The sequence below is a fragment of the Myxocyprinus asiaticus genome, chromosome 2 (genome assembly GCF_019703515.2).
Source record: "Myxocyprinus asiaticus isolate MX2 ecotype Aquarium Trade chromosome 2, UBuf_Myxa_2, whole genome shotgun sequence".
NCBI lineage: Eukaryota > Metazoa > Chordata > Actinopteri > Cypriniformes > Catostomidae > Myxocyprinus > Myxocyprinus asiaticus.
The window spans coordinates 27,137,171-27,154,236 of NC_059345.1; the positions used below are offsets into that span (position 1 = coordinate 27,137,171).

The window sequence follows — 17,066 nt, forward strand, 5'->3', positions numbered from 1 at the left end:
GTGGATTATGTTTTTACTAACTATATTGTCTTTTTGGAGCTTCAGAGACCTGATCACCATTCACTTGCATTGTATGGACCTACAGAGCTGAGATATTCTACCAAAAATCTTTGTTTGTGTTCTGTAGAAAAAAGAAAGTCATACACATCTTAGATGGCTTGAGGGTGAGCAAATGATGAGAGAATTTTCATTTTTGGGTGAACTATTACTTTAAGATGGTCAAAGCTGGTTTAAGCTGGTCTAAAAAAATCATATCTTGGCCAAGCGGGTGCTCAGTTGGCCTCTGACCACCAAAAAAGTGCCCAAAACCCCTCTGAAACCAGCCAGCTGACCAGCCTGATCAGGTTGGGTGGCCAGACTAGCTATCCAGTAGGCTTGTTTGAGCTGTTTTATTCCCAGCAGGGATAATAGGTATTTATTTATTTTACTTAAAAATATATAATAGCACTGATATTTTATCACGAATGTGGGACATTTCATTACCACTCTGTGGAATATACAAATAATGCTAAGAGGCGTGATGGTATAGTATCCGCCCCTGGTCAATGTATGTCTGAACAGATGCACGAGCAGGACAGTGAAGTGTTGAGTACAGTCAGTCAGTGCGGCTAAATGTTTTGCTCCGACGAAAGGAATGATTAAACGGGACGAAGATACACACAGCAAGTGAATGAATCTTAAGGACGTGTTCATATTTTTGGATAAGAGAGTTTTCGCTTAGTTCGTCTGTACTTAAACGCTCGGAGAGCGCGAAACACGGTAAGTGCATCAAAACAGTCATCACAGTATGCTGAATGCACAGCGGAGACGCATAATACTGAGGATATTTAAAGTTTCTTAGCTGTCATGCCCATATTTTGACATATGGCATATAATACAGATCATAAAATAACAACCGATATGTCTGTATGTCTACCTTGAAGGGAGACATTTCAAATTGTGTTTATATTATATTTCACTAAAATGATCATAAGCGATTATTCCACAAGGGAAGTTTGTTTGGAAAGACCATACAATAATAAGTTTTACTTTCCTATAGACATTCTATTGAATGTGTACTTTTTATTTTTTGTTCATGAGATGACAAAATTGTAGTCTTGTAGTATTGACAATAGCTTGTTCTTAGAAGATTTTAAATTAGGAATGGTGTCCAGTGCTTTTAATTTAATATGAGCATCTCACATACAGTAGCCACACAGATATATAAATGTCTAATTGCCATAAAGTTGGCTTGACTATATTCAGAAATAATGGCAAATTTAGGGACCGTCTGTAAAGTTACATACGACATTGGTGTACAAATTTCTAACTTCAATAGCATTAGAAGCGTATCACCTACAGTCACAAAACCAACTCCAATGTGTTCAGCTAGTTGTCAGCAATAATGCAAACCTTTTAGATTTTTCATATTTATTAAAAATAAACTGTCCAATCATATGTAATATCGAACGTCCAACGTCAAGCCAACTTAGTGATGACTTGAGGATATTTACAGGTTGTATCATCACTGCAATGAGTTTGAACAAAGTGAGAGTTCCTGCATGTGGAATTTGGACGTCCTTTTAAAGTGGTATAGATGATGAATATATAGAGTAGGTAGTCTAAATAACTTACATAGTTTAACTGGTATAATGGCATCTTACACATGGCAGCTGCCAAAGCTCACACATGCTACTGGGGATTATTGTGACCATCTGAATTCTGGCATTCTACACTGCCTTTCTACACATTAAAACATACCTTTGATTACTGCTAAGAACTTTTTGAATCTAATTCTTTATCTGTATTATTAAAAGATTCAGAAAGTGTACCATCAACAATGCAATTTTTTTTTAAGTAATATTCACGCTTATGAAACCAAATATGCAAAACTTCAGACACACGTTCTTCAGTATTACCTCTGAGCACCGTTATTCATGACACTTCTGGCACTAAACCCTGCTTCCAGAGATCTACAAGCCATATAAATTTAAGAAAGATGTCAGGGAAAATCCCTTTTAAGTCAGTAAGAGCCATTATCCCCTGATTTCTATTGCTATTCATCCTCTGGCTTTGGTTAAGACAGGCAAAGCCACTTAAAGAAGCAGTCGCACTAGGGAGGAGCTGATTGGCAGGTGAACGGCTGATTTGGAGACATTAGGATTAGTGAAGTGTCTGAAAGAGTCTCAGTCAAGACCTGATTCCCCATCAGTGATTAAACCGATTAAGTTTATTAACTGTTTAGAGAAAAAAAGGGCTGAGGAAGGAATGACATGCCAGCACAAAGAACTTTCTCGAAGTGCATTTGCTGTTTATACCTTGAAACAGTTATCACGTGTATATACAGTATCTCTATCCAGAACAATGGCTCTTTAAAATTTGCTCAGGCAGTTTAGGTCCATTCTACAACCCATCAATGTCAAAATCTGTTGGGTTTACTCAGGCTTCATGGCTCACAGAGGGTAGAGAGGAGCAGAACAGCACTGTAGGTGCACCACTTGAGTGAAAGTCTTTATCAGTACACCTGTAAAGCCAATTACTGAAGCAATACGGTACGAGGGGCCATGCTGTATTGTGAATATAGTCAAGGCTAAAGGGCATTGTTAGCCACAATGTGCAGTGGAGATTTGAGTGCCTCATTGATTTAAAAAAGTTTACTTCATAATAACGGTTACCTAATTATCATTAAAGTCAGCATGAAATCAAAACGGACCCTATTAATTTGCTTAATGCATGTTATTGGTCTTATTGTGAATGATTCATCCATGCATATTTTTTATTTTACATTTTTTTTGGCCTCGTAATCTTTAATCAAAATGTCAAAACTTGCTCTTCCGCTGATAAGACTGCTCAAAAGTTAAGCCAATATTCAAAAGTTTTTAGTCAGTTTTAACCCCACCCCTTCAAGAACCTGTCATGTACACACACCTAGCGTTGGTTGAAGCAGCAAACGCAGATCTGTTTTGACCTCACTCAGACCGTCACTACGGTCTTATCCTGAATGACACCATTCTGCTGCTTAACCTTGAGACCTAATGTCAACAAAGTCAGGTGACTGACCTTAAGGAGTAGGCATACTATATAAACATCCGGATAAGGTGACCACTTCCTTTTGCCTTTATCGCCTCATCTGAGACCGGGTCGGTAGCTTGTGTTTAAACGCTATCAAAGGAGGAATCACATTTTCCTTTTTTTTTTTTGTGGATTTTTCCCCTTTTTTCTCCCCTTTTGGAATGCCCAATTCCCAATGAGCTTTTAAGTCCTCGTGGTCGTGTAGTGATTCGCCTCAGTCTGGGTGGCGGAGGACGAATCCTAGTTGCCTCCACATCTGAGACCGTCAACCCGCGCATCTTATCACATGGCTTGTTGAGCGCATTGCCACGGAGACATAGCGCACGTGGAGGCTTCACGCCATCCACCGCGGCAACCACGCTCAACTCACCACACGCCTCACTGAGGACGAACCACATTATAGCGACCACGAGGAGTTTACCCCATGTGACTCTACCCTCCCTAGCAACCGGTCCAATTTGGTTGCTTAGGAGACCTGGCTGGAGTCACTCAGCACACCCTGGGATTCGAACTAGTGAGCTAGTGAACTCCAGGGGTGGTGGCTAGCGTATTTTACCACTGAGCTACCCAGGCCCCCTGGAATCGCATTTTCAATCCTTCACATTTTGTGCAGGTGCCTCACGTCCCTGAGGATTGCAGTGGATTTCCCCTCATTTCTATTATCTCGACGCTTCGTTTGGAAGTGAACATATTGGTGAGTATATTTTTTATTCTTAATATTTACATTTACATTTACGCATTTGACAGATGCTTTTATCCAAAGTGAATTACAGTGCACTTATTACAGGGACAATCCCCCTGGAGTAACTTGGAGTTAAGTGCCTTGCTCAAGGACACAATGGTGGTGTCTAATATTACTCATATACTAATATTAGTTGTTTGTGTTCCTGACACTTTGTAAACAAAGTGGATGGTTTTTGATTTGCAGACTTTGTTTTTCATTTAACAGTGACAGTTCTGCTTCCCTATAAATTAACTGCAGTTTAGAGAAGGATTTTGTGTTTTCCTGTTTGTCTGCTGTTCACAGCGGATGGGTGTTACCACTTTTCCACTGTGCGTTCGCGTGCAGAATAGATGCGTAGCTAACTATAGGAGAATTTTCCTGATTATACACCTCCAAATGAATTGTTTTCTGATATTATAATTTATATTCTGGAAGAGTTCTGTCTGCAGACTAAATTACCAGAGGATAACTAATAGGTAGTGATTCGTCGCAGCCCATTTATCCTATTACTACAGGTGAGTATTTAATAACAGTGTTATTGTTATCTGTAAAATAATTAACCTGTGCACTTTGATTGATATCAAAATATCAAAATATTTATTCTGGAGATTTTGTATGTTTGTATACTCAGGTTCCAGAAATCAGTCAATAAACAGTGATTTGTCACTAGTTGAGCTGTGTTGTTTTCAAGCAGCCATACCAGTTGTGACATTTTCCATAGCTTATTGTCATGAGCTCACTGCAATGTCATTTTTGCTGGGCTGGCATGCATCCACATGATGGCAACTGGGAATGCCCTTCTTGTTTAGGTATGCAACACTTACTGGATGATATTGAAAACCCCTGTGCAACTGCGATTGGTTATCTTTGCAAGAAAAGGAACAGAGAGCCAAGCTTAGTAGTCACACATCTGGTGGTAAGAAAGATTTATCTTCTACCAGTACCTTGGTTGAAGGGCATTCTCATAAGTGCAGGAGGGAACACACTACAGATGATTCTCGTGGGATGTCTGCACAATCTAACATACCCCAGAACAGGCGGGTGAGAACCTCAGCGGGCCAAGGACCCAGGGGGGACAACCAACAACAGATTCTGGCAGCTTTGTGTGACCTAGTGGTAAGCTTGATCCTCACAGTTCTGTGGTAGGTGCATAACTGCCTACAGTACTCTCTGCAGCCTCCTCTTGGGATGAGTTACCATCATATCAGGAGGAGAAGGATGATTTGTTGGATACCATCTCACTTCATGCCAATAATTCCCTTTATGGTAGCAATGAGCAGACTGAGTAAGACCAGGAGGATGAATCCAGGTCTGGCACTTCAGAAGAATGGAGCTCACACTCTGATATCCTTACATTCCTAGTGTGGCAAGAATCCTGGGCCTTGATGTTCAGGAGAAAGCCACAATCTCAGCCCCACCACAAGGTTTGTGGATGGGCATTCCCCGCACTCAGCCTTCTGCTTCCATTCCTGTGGCTGAGGATTATTCTCAGATGTTAAGGAAGGCCTGGAATAATCCTAAAGCTGCACCCCAGTTCAACGCAGGTTGTAGAAGATTGACTTAAATACACCATGCCCCTGAGAGTGGTATGGGGGACATGCCTTCAGTGGAGCATGAAATTGCAGCTCTAACCACCTTTGGTCCAGATCGGCTTATGGATAATCCTCGCTGTCCTAGCAGAGAATGCCAGAACACTAATCGTTTAGAGTGCCAAGCACATAATGCTGCCACTCGGGCAGCCCGATCAGGTAATGCCCTGGCGATAGTTTTAGCCATTTTGAGAAAGGTGGTTAATATGGAAGATCATGATGTTATGGGCCTAGTTGAGGCAGCCCTGTTCACACATTCACAGCCTAACAGGGACATCGGTGCCTCTATGCCCTCAACAATCTTGGCTTGGAGACAGATCTGGTTAGCCCAGACATCTCTACCTGAAACCATCAGAAGAGAATTGACTTACATGCCAGTCGTGCCAGGTCGGGTTTTTCACCCTGATTCCCAGTCCATACTAGATACTGCTGAACAGGCAAGACGCAGGAGGGAATTGGTACAGTGGACATAATATGGCTACTATATATTGTTATAGAGGCGTTCAACCCCCCCAACCTCCTCACTTTCCTCGTTCAGAACCATGGGGGTACGACAGAAGACAAGAAAAGGGGCTTCCAACCACCTGACAGAGGTACCAGGCAGTCTTATCAGGCTCCACAAACTGGCCAGTCTCGCAGTTCAGTTAAGGGAGCACCTCTGAAAAAACGTACTTCCAAGGGTTCTGGACTTCGGGGAGGCCCCGCATAGTGGTCTTGGAAAAGTCTCCGAAGCATGTTCCCAATTATGCCTGGACAGCTAGGAAAAGACTACATTGGATCCTTGGGTACTCGATACCATCAAAAGAGGACACAGGATCCAGTTCTGGCGAACTCCCACCTTTTCAAGGGTCTGTATGACTGTGGTCAAGGACCCAGTCCAGGCATAAGTTTTGGCCAACGTAATTACAGTTCTGCTACAGAAACAAGCAATCATACAGGTAAGAACCAATGAACAGCTCACTGGGTTTTATTCAAGCTATTTCCTTGTGCCGAAAAAAGACAGCGGGCTTCGACCCATCCAGGACTTAAGACAACTAAACACGTTCGCAGGCATGGCGCCATGCGGGGTCCGGATGTGTGAATGTCGAGATCTGTGCACTTTGCTAGTTTTTAATACTTTTTGTGTCATAAACCGGTGAGATTCGATACACCCTGTTCCATAACTGTTCTAGGAAGACAATATGTCAAAGAATTCAAAATCCTCTGACTCTTGAGACATTAAAAGACACTTACATGCTCAAGCTGAAGCCCCTGAGCAACAGTCCACAAGCCTGGGACTCAATTTGGCCAGTGAGGAGAAAGAGATTCAGCGTCAACTGTTGAACACGACGGCGATGCTGACGAAGGTCGTTGCTGACTTGGAGGACCTTGCTGTAATACGTCGATCGATCACTGCCATGGAGACGAAATTCACTGAGTTGGTTACAAGAGTGATGGATGTTGAGAAACGGATCGATTATCTGGAGTCATCAGAGAGGGAATTAGCTGCTAACCAGCAAGCGACCAAGGTAGACTTGGAGCGTCTCTGGGAAAAGTTGGAAGACCTTGAGAATCGTAACTGGTGAAACAACATCCAAATTGTTGGAATTCCTGAGGACGAAGAAGGCTGAGATATGCTGAAATTCCTAGACGAGCTCTTCCCGAGTCTGTTCGACATAACAGGCCATAAGTTGGAAATCAAGCGAGCTCACAGAGTTCTGGCTCGGAGATCCATGGAGGGAGACAGGCCCGATCAATTCTGGCCAAATTTCTTAGATCATCTGATAAAGATCTTGTGTTACACGAGGTGAGGAGTAAAGGAAGGCTTTCTTGGAAGAACCACAGCATTTTCTTGTTCCCAGACTTTGCGAATTCGTCAAGAAAGTTAAGGAATGCAAGAAACTCTTACATCAACGGAAGGTCGCTTTTGCACTGATGTTCCCGGCCAAATTGAGAATAGATACTAAGGATGGCCACAACATATTTACATGCCCACAGCAAGCGATGTCCTTCATAACGTCAGTGGAATGAGTAAGTTATTGTGTGATACTCTTGATGCAGCCAAGTGGGCCTGACTGACTGAACATTCACTTGACCGTCCGAGGAACTGGGTGCCTTTTTTTGTTTCTTTTTGTGTTGGTTCCACCTAGTGGCTGGAGTTTGTTTTGTGGAATAACACTACTTCGGGACAGTTTGTGGAAGGAGTGTGGGCTAGGATTCTAAAAATTTCAAGTCTGTATCTAGAGATGCAAGGGTTCGCCTTATGCAATTCAAGATTTTACATCGATTCTATTGGACCCCCTCTAGATTGTATAGGCTTGGTCTTAAAGACACACCCACCTGCTGGCGATGCCAATCAGAAGATGGAGACACAACCCATGTTTTTTGGGGGTGTGTTAAGATCCACGAATTTTGGTTGAAAGGTTCAGAGTTTTATATGTGACGTTTATGGGCACTCAAATTTTATTTGCCCCAGACTCTGTATTTTAGGCGATGGGGCGGTCATCAATATAGGGAATAAACATATAAAAAATTGGGTCCTAACCAGAGTTATGATCACCAGACAAGTGAATTTAAGGGGTTGGAAGTCAGCTGGAGCGCCCCCATTTCAGGAGTGGTGCTCAGAAATGGGGAGGGTGGTGGCTTTCGAAGAATGTCATATAGAAGACTGGGGAATTTGGATATTTTTGTTGGGAAATGGGGCAGATGTTTGGCGTTCTTGGAGGGTTCTCAGGGTGGAACAGTGGAGAGAGAGGGGTAGTTGTTTATGTGTGTGATTATTATATTTTTTATTTGTTTTGTGTTTTTTTTTTCTTTTGTGTGTATGTATTCGTGTGTGACCACAGGGGTGTTTGTTAAGGGTTGGGTTGGGGATGGGGAGGGGTGGTAGTGGGAGTTAAATGTTGATTCTGTGTATTTATGTTTTACTTTTCTGTGTTCGATGTAGGAATCAATAAATATGTTAATCATAAAAAAAACACTGTGGAGGTGAGGGCATGGTCGAGTGCCCGTCTGGAGAGAATAGAGAGAGAGAGGTGGAAGCAGAGAGGAGAGAGAGAGGAGAGAGAGACGGGCTCCCCGGCCCCGGACACGCCGTTGACTGGCTCTCTGCTCGCTGTCCTGCTTCCGTCTGCAACGCCGGGCAATGGCACTGTACCCCTCAGCCATCCCTTTCGGTTGCTGGTTGATGCAGTGCTCCAGCGCCACCGGATGAGCGCTCTCTTGGCGTCGCGATCCTCAGTCAGCGGTGAGGACTCATTGATGGCGAGCCCGTCTCTCTCTCCTCTCACTCTCATCTCTGCTTCCTCCTCTCTCTCTCTATTCTCCCCTGACGGGCGCTCGACCACGCCTTCACCTCCACATACCTGTGTCTATCTCTCTCCTGTCTGCCGCTGTCTCTTCTCCTTAAGTACTCCCGCCACCCCTCACTGGAACGCGAGACCGGTGTGGCACGCAGGTGAAAGTAATTCGCCACTTATCTTCCTGGCCTTGCTCTGCCCAGATGCCGCTCAGCCCCGCCCTGCTCACCATATACCCTCATCGCCAAACTCAGGTTGGGGATTTCTCCGGCCTGTGACCTAAGCCCCCCCCCATTTCTAGGGAGAGAGCATCAGTGTTTCAGGATTGTCTCCGGATCCGTCCCCCACACATGCCTGGGAGTAAAAAGAGAGAAAGGGAGGAGGGGCGGGAATGGAGAAAGGGAGAAAGCAGAGAGAGAGGAGAGAGAGACACATGAAGCTGTCTGTGTGTATCTGCGTGTCAGTGTGGTGTTGCTGAAAACAAACCTTTTGTGCCAAGGGAGTGCTCATCCGGTGGCGCTGGAGCACTGCATCAACTAGCAACTGAAAGGGACGGCTGAGGGGTCCAGTGCCATCGCCCGGCATCGCAGACGGAAGCAGGACAGCGAGCTGAGGGCCAGTTGATGGCATGTCCGGGGTCGGCGAGCCCGTCTCTCTCTCCTCTCTCTCTCAATTCTCCCCAGACAGGCTCTCGACCGCGCCCTCACCTCCACAAACATGTTCGTAAAAGTATTACCCTTCAAGATGCTGATCACAGCACAAATTCTGGAATCCATAGAACCAGGCGAGTGGTTCACTTCTATAGACCTAAAAGATGCGTATTTCCATGTACCCATCTGCCAAGAGCACAGACAGTTCATCCGCTTCACCTTTCAGGGTAAAGCTTACCAGTTCAAGGTGCTACCATTTGGCCTTTCCCTTTCTCCAAGGGTCTTCACCAGAGTAGTGTCGGCAGCCCTTTGTCCTCTTCAGGTTGCAGGCCTGAAAATCCTGCCATATCTAGACGACTGGCTGATTTGTGCACCATCTCGCCACCAAGTCCTGAAGGACATGGAGACAGTGACCAACATGTCCAAGGTCTCGGTCTCAAGATAAATTGGGAAAAGAGCAATCAAAACCCCCGACAGCAGTCAGTGTTCTTTGGGCTCTCCTGAATTCTCTGCTAATGACAAGTACAAGTTTCAGTACACACAAAATGTATTTCCAAGTGACAATTAATTTTGTACATCTACAGCCCCTTTCACACAGAGATCCCGGCATTAATCCCGGGAAAAGACGTTCTGGGAACCGTTCTGGGACTGTAAAATTTGTTCATTCACACTGCAAGTGCTTTCCTGTAATCTGTGCTCGCATTCACAAATCCCTGGATAATCGTATAAAGACCAAAGTGACATCATGATGTGACGTCTAATGTACAGTGTCTTGAGTTTACTGCTAACCATGTGTTTTCTCTCGAGAAGGCCGCTCTTTCATCCTCTTGTAAACAAATAAATTGCATACGGTAAAACTAAACTGACGGTTAATTTAATCATCTGCGCGGATGGCGAGTAGTCTCCCTGGTAGGGAGATATGCATGATAGCCAGTTTTATTGATTATATTCCTGCATTTAGGCCTACTTTTATAAATAGCTCATAAGATCATTTTTGTTTTGTTTGATGTTAACTGTTTTTGTGAATAGTTTTGTAATTTTGTTTGATTTTTTTGGACTAGCACTGCAATTTTTATCTGTATGCCTTAAGCACTTTTTATACTTTACAATAAAATGTATTAGTAACATGCACATTGTATGCATTGCGCTGAGTAAGCATTGAGAAGCATCGAGACAATTGTCATCTTTTCGATCATGAATTCTTCAAGCTGTAAATTTGAAACTAAAAGCTATATTTGGAGAAAAACAGAAATTTTTTATATGGAACCTAATGTGTTGGAAAATAGCAATAAATTGATTTTCTGTATTGTTATGTTCTTGCCCTTTATAAGGTTAAGAAAATAAATGTATGAACAAACAGTTGGCCTGTCGTAAGGTTGCAAGCACTGTGGCAAACTTGTCACCTAAAAAGCTATACAAAAGTCATTACAAAACTGCCAAAAGTTTACTGTATCTGGTTGTGTTTCTTATGTAAGGGGGTCTTTAGCCTACCTACTGTATTTTTACATAGCCTACATTAATCTTTACAAATTCATCTTCGAAAAAAAAAAAAAAAAAATTGTTGGGGAGAGCTGGGCACGAACTAACACTTTTTGGTTTTCTTAAATTTGTGTAAATGCACTTGGGGTTCAAAGTATTTGTCTTCATTCACAATAATTTTACACATGTCTGGTACAAATATGTGGTCTTGTTTTATTAATACAGCTTGTACTTTTTTCGCCATCTACCTGCAAATAATGAAAGTGAAATGGCAAGGCACGTTGAAACAGGTGCGGGGCACATTGTAACATGACCATATTACAGCGTAAATCCCCCTCCAACAACTGTATCTGATGTAATTAAAATAAATCGAAGATAAACTAAAATATTATGTCAGTAAAATACATTTATTAACTTTGTCATGGCAAGGCAAGTTTATTTATATATTTATTTCATTCACAATGGCAATTCAAAGTGCTTTACATATACTGTACATTTTAAAGAAAATACAAGATACGTGAAAAACAAACAAAAAAACAATTAAGAACATGAAATAAGAATAAAAAGTAATACACACATTGAGAAAAATGTATAAAAATTAAATAAAAAGAATCAAATAGCATAAAAATCAGGAGAACAGGTATTAAGAGCACGACTTAAGCGAATTGAAAAAGCAGAGAACATGAAATGATCCAAATCATTATTGAATTTCTTTTCCTTTAATCATGAATAATATAGCAGTAATTTTGACACTTGACAATGAATAGCTTACGCAAAGCCACAGCTCTCCCCTACTTCAGGTTTGGAGTGTTTCCTGCATGAGGCGGCACTTTTTTTCATCACAATAGGCAAACTAGGTAACATCCATTCCCTGATGGAGGGAACGAGACATTGTGTCAATGTAGTGACAATAGGGGTCACTCTTGGGAGCCCAAAACACCTCTGATTTTTTGAAAAAAGCCAATGAGAATTGGCTAGTGGAATTTGCATGCCACTCCCACGGACATTCAGGTATAAAAGGAGCTGATATGCAACCACTCATTCAGGTTTGTGCTGAGGAGCCGAGACCATGTCCTGGCCATTTCAGCGGGTAGTTCAGCGTTGTGGCAAGAGGGACACAACGTCTCATTCCCTCCATCAGGGAACTGTCACTCACTCGACGTTGTGTTGATGTAGTGACACTAGGGATCCCTATACAAAACGCTACAACTATCTGAACTGTGTTACGTGAACTGGTGGTGTGTGATGGGCAGACCGCTGTATGTCTCATAGCCAGCACACCAGGCCGTCACGTAACCTCCCTCAATGCTCTTATAAGCGTCGAACGGTAGTAACAAGTCGACTGCCCGACTATAGGGACAGGCTAGACCAGCCGAGGTCTCTTTCCCTCTCTTTTCTCCCCAAAAACAGTAGGAACAAGTCAACTGCCTGACTATAGGGACAGGCTAGACCAGCCGAGGCCTCTTTCCCTCTCTTTTCTCCCCAAAAAGAGTGGAATTTGTTAACTGACTGGGAGCCATAAGTGTCTGCATCGGGGGGTGTCCCTCCCTAGGGGAAGACACCGTGGAGACCACACCCCACCCAAAAGGGGGGGGGCAGGTATTTTGAGTAGAATATGTCACATGGTCTTACTGAGTCTTGTCGGAAGTATGTCATGTGGAGAGGTCCCATGGTAGGTCCTACCCGAAGGGGGAGGAGTTTCTACAGAGCATGGCGACCGGGGGCAGAGGGGCCTCTGCCCAAAGAAGACGCAGTTTGTCGACAGGGAAACGATTTTGCGGAAGATATCACATGGGGTCGCCTTTGGGGTACCAGCATATGTATAATTAATAATAATTTTTAATAATAATAATTAATAATTATAATAATTAATAATTTAATAATTATCTTTATTTATCACACATTTGCACATATACAGTGAAATTCTTCTTTTTCACATATCCCAGCTAGGCTGGGGTCAGAGTGCAGGGTCAGCCATGATACGGCGCCCCTGGAGCAGATAGGGTCAAGGGCCTTGCTCAAGGGCCCAACAGTGGCATCTTGGCAGTGCTGGGGCTTGAACCCCCGACCTTCTGATCAGTAACCCAGAGCCTTAACCGCTGAGCTACCACTGCCACTGCTCACCACTGTGAAGTACCTACCTCAGTACAGGGGCTCATTAGCGCACATACTGGGCTGGTCAGCGAGTTTCTCCGCAAACTCAACTGCCAGAGGGCTAAGGAGGAAAGTCATCCAGGGATCAGAGTCTGTGAACACGACTGGGAGTCAAGAGCACACGTCTTCACCTCAAGGGAGGGGAAAGGCGCTATGCGCAAGGGGTACACCCGGCCAGTTGTCCCGGAACTTACCTGCTTGTGCCTGCCAATACACGGGACGAGACCGGCTCAACCCGGAGATTGTAGAACTTTGCAAAGGTGTTAGGTGTTGCCCAGCCCACTGCTCTGCAGATGTCTGCCAAAGAGGTGCCACTGGCCAGGGCCCAGGAGGCCGCCACACTCCTGGTAGAGTGGGCTCTTAACCCCGCAGGGGGTGACACATCCTGAGCCTGATATGCCATCGCGATGGCGTCAATGACCCAGTGGGCAATCCTCTGTTTGGAGACAGCACTTCCTTTCCGCTGTCCACCAAAGCAGACAAAGAGCTGCTCGGAGCTTCTAAGGCTCTGCGTGCGATCCAAATAGATGCGTAAAACTCGCACCGGACAAAGCAACGCCAAGGCTGGCCTGCCTCCTCCTGGGGCAGCGCTTGCAGGTTCACCACCTGATCCCTAAAAGGGGTCATGGGAACCTTTGGCACATAGCCCGGTCGGGGTCTCAGGATCACGTGAGAGTAACCCGGACCAAACTCAAGGCACGATTCGCTGACAGAGAATGCCTGCAGGTCTCCTACCCTTTTGATGGAAGTGAGCACAGTCAGGAGGGCAGTCTTCAAAGAGAGTGCCTTAAGCTCAGCTGACTCCAAGGGCTCAAAGGAGCTCCCTGTAGACCCTGAAGGACTACAGAGAGGTCCCACGAGGGGACGAGGCATGGTCTGGAGGGATTCAACGTCCTAGCGCCTCTCAGGAACCTGATGATCAAGTCGTGCTTCCCCAAGTACTTACCATCTACTGCATCGTGATGAGCCAAAATAGCGGCTACATACACCTTCAGGGTGGAGGGGGACAGCTGCCCCTCCAGCCTTTCCTGCAGGAAGGAAAGCACCAATCCGACTGCGCATATCTGGGGGTCTTCGCGTCGGGAAGAACACCACTTAGCGAACAGACGCCACTTCAAGGCATACAGGCGCCTCGTAGAGGGAGCCCTAGCCTCGGTGATCGTGTCTACCATCGTGGGTGGGTATCCAAGAACCACGTCTGGGTGGGCTAGTAGGGTGCTACTAGGATGATCTGCTCCTTGTCCTCCCTGACCTTGCACAGGGTCTGTGCAAGTAGGCTCACTGGGGGAAATGCGTATTTGCGTAGTCCAGGGGACCAGCTGTGTGCCAGCACATCTATACCGAGGGGTGCCTCGATCAGGGCGTACCAAAGCGGGCAGTGGGAGGATTCCTGGGAAGCAAACAGGTCTAACTGTGCTCGACCGAACTGACTCCAAATCACCTGAGGGTGGAGTCTCCACTCTCCCTTGAGGCTTACCTGACGTGACAGCGTGTCCGCTGCGGTGTTGAGGTCGCCTGGGATGTGAGTGGCTTGTAGCGACTTGAGGCGCTGCTGACTCCAGAGGAGGAGACGGCGGGCGAGTTGTGACATGCAACGGGAGCGTAGACCGCCTTGACGGTTGATGATGTTGTCCGTCCAGACCAACACGTGCTTGCCCTGGATCAACGGCCGAAACCTCCGCAGGGCGAGCAGTACTGCCAACAACTCTAGGCAGTTGATGAGCCAACGCAGCCACGGGCCAGTCCAGGAGCCGGCAGCTGTTTGCCCATTGCATACGGCGCCCCAGCCCGTCTTGGAGGCGTCTGTTGTAACCACGACGTGCCTGGAGACCTGCTCTAGGGGAACCCCTGCCCATAGGAATGCAAGGTTGGTCCAAGGGCTGAAGAGGCGACGACAGATCAGCGTGATGGTCACGCGATGTGTCCCGCAGCGCCATGCCCATCTCGGGACTCGAGTCTGAAGCCAGTGCTGAAGCGGTCTCATATGCATCAACCCGAGCGGTGTGGCTGCCGCCAAGGATGCCATATGCCCCAGGAGCCTCTGAAAAAGTTTCAGTGGAACCGCTGTCCTCCGTCTGAACGCCTTCAGACAGTTCAGCACCGACTGTGTGTGCTTGTTCGGGAGGCGCACTGTCATCGAGACTGAGTCCAACTCCAAACCGAGAAAAGAAATGCTCTGAACCAGGGAGAGCTTGCTCTTTTCCCAGTTGACCCGAAACCCCAGTCGGCTGAGGTGCCGGAGCACGATGTCCCTGTGTGCGCACAGCAACTCTCGAGAGTGAGCTAGGATTAACAAGTCGTCGAGATAGTTGAGGATGCGAACGCCCGCTTCCCTTAGCGGGGCAAGGGCTGCCACTGCGACCTTCGTGAAGACACGAGGGGACAAGGACAGGCCGAAGGGGAGGACCTTGTACTGGTATGCCTGGCCTTCGAAGGCAAACCATAGGAAGGGTCTGCGTCGAGGTAAGACCGAGACGTGGAAGTACGCGTCCTTCAGGTCTGCCACCGCGAACCATCTTGATGCCTAGAATGCGTTTTTGTGTCAGCATCTTGAACGGGAGTCTGTGCAAAGCCCGGTTCAGTACTCGCAGGTCCAGGATTGGTCGCAACCCACCGCCTTTCTTCGGTACGCTGAAGTAAGGGCTGTAGAACCCTTTCTTCATCTCGGCTGGAGGGACAGGCTCTATTGCGTCCTTGCGCAGAAGGGTAGCGATCTCCGCATGCCAGCTAGTGGCGTTCTCGCCCTTCACCTAGGTGAAGCGGACGCCGCTGAACCTGGGCAGGCGCCTGGCGAACTGAATCACGTAGGCGAGTCGGATGGTCCGGGTCAGCCATCGCGACAGGTTGTAAAGCACAAGCCACGCGTCCAATCTCTGGGCGAGGTGGACCAAGGGAATGATCAATGATCGGCGGGTGGGGCCTCGCGGCGGGGCGGAGCTCGAGGTGTCACGCCAAGGGGATTTGATCTCCTTGGCCGTGCTGAGTCCAGGGACATCGAAGCACTTACCTGGCTCCTGCCACTCACCATAAGATTGGCCGAGGAGGGGGGAGGAGGAGTCTTGTCCCCGTAGTCCACCGGACCCAATCCCGTGTGGGCATGTTTGTGCCACAGCTGGGCGCACAGGGGCTGGGGGACCGCTGCTGGAGCGTCATACCTGCAAAGATGGGACAGTGGACGGTGGTCGTGACGACGGCCGCGCGCACCGGACATGTGACCCAGGGAACAAGAAAACCACTCTTTAGTTGAATTTTTGGGTACCGCAGCCTCTTGGACATGCGGCGAAATTAAATGAAAACGAAACAAAAGATTCTCCTCCCGGCCCTCCACCGGGGGATGGAATGGTCTGCTCACCAGCTCCAGAGAAGCAGGTCTCCTTGCCCCTGGGTTGCCTGTCTCAGGGGTGCTTTGAAGCCTTCCTCGGGTTCTTGGCGGCCAGCCGTGAGACGGGTGGCATCTGCTTCTTGCGTTGGGCTCCACGCCAGGGCCGGGCCATGGGGGCGGGCTGCGGCGGAGCCGGTGTTGTTGTTGCAGGAGGATGCCCTTGGCGACGAGCAGACGGGGTGTGGGGTCTTGAGCCGCGCCGGGGAAGGATGTGTTGTATGGCCTCCATCTGCTGCTTCACCGCCAAGAACTGCTGGGCAAAGTCCTCGGTGGTGTCGCCGAATAGGCCAACCTGGGAGATGGGGGCATCAAGGAACTGTGCCTTGTCAGCCTCTCACATCTCAATCAACCACCAGGGTGGACATCGCCTGCCCGAGAGACCGAGCCGTGACCTTCGTCACCCGGAGAGCAAGGTCGGTCGCCGAGCGCAGTTCCTGCATCAATCCCTTGTCAGAACTACCCTCGTGTAGTTCTTTTAGCGCCTTGGCTTGGTGTACTTGCAGGAGAGCCATGGCGTGCAGGGTGAAGGCGGCTTGTCCAGCTGCACCATAGGCCCTAGCCGTCAGGGACGACGTAAGCATACAGGCCCTGGACGGGAGCTTCGGGCGCCTGCGCCAGGTGGCGGCTCTCTAATTATTATTAATTAATTATAATAATAATTAATTAATTATAATTATAATAATAATTAATTTTATTTATTTATCACACATTATACGTTTTGCACATATACAGTGAAATTCTTTTTTTCACATATCCCAG

General features: G+C 46.7%; 1 protein-coding gene across 6 annotated transcripts in view; it reads left to right on the forward strand.

Annotated features, from left to right (window-relative positions):
- Positions 1-557: 557 nt before the first annotated feature.
- Positions 558-17,066, forward strand: part of LOC127454854 (tetraspanin-18-like) — a 66,449-nt gene continuing 49,940 nt past the window's right edge. For 3 of the 6 annotated variants that reach the window (XM_051722327.1, XM_051722346.1, XM_051722364.1), the window contains exons 1-2: positions 558-759; positions 3,665-3,745. The gene's annotated coding sequence lies outside the window, so the exon portion shown is untranslated. The remainder of the gene's footprint in view (positions 760-3,664; positions 3,746-17,066) is intronic. The other 3 variants (XM_051722337.1, XM_051722354.1, XM_051722370.1) reach the window with 1 other exon arrangement.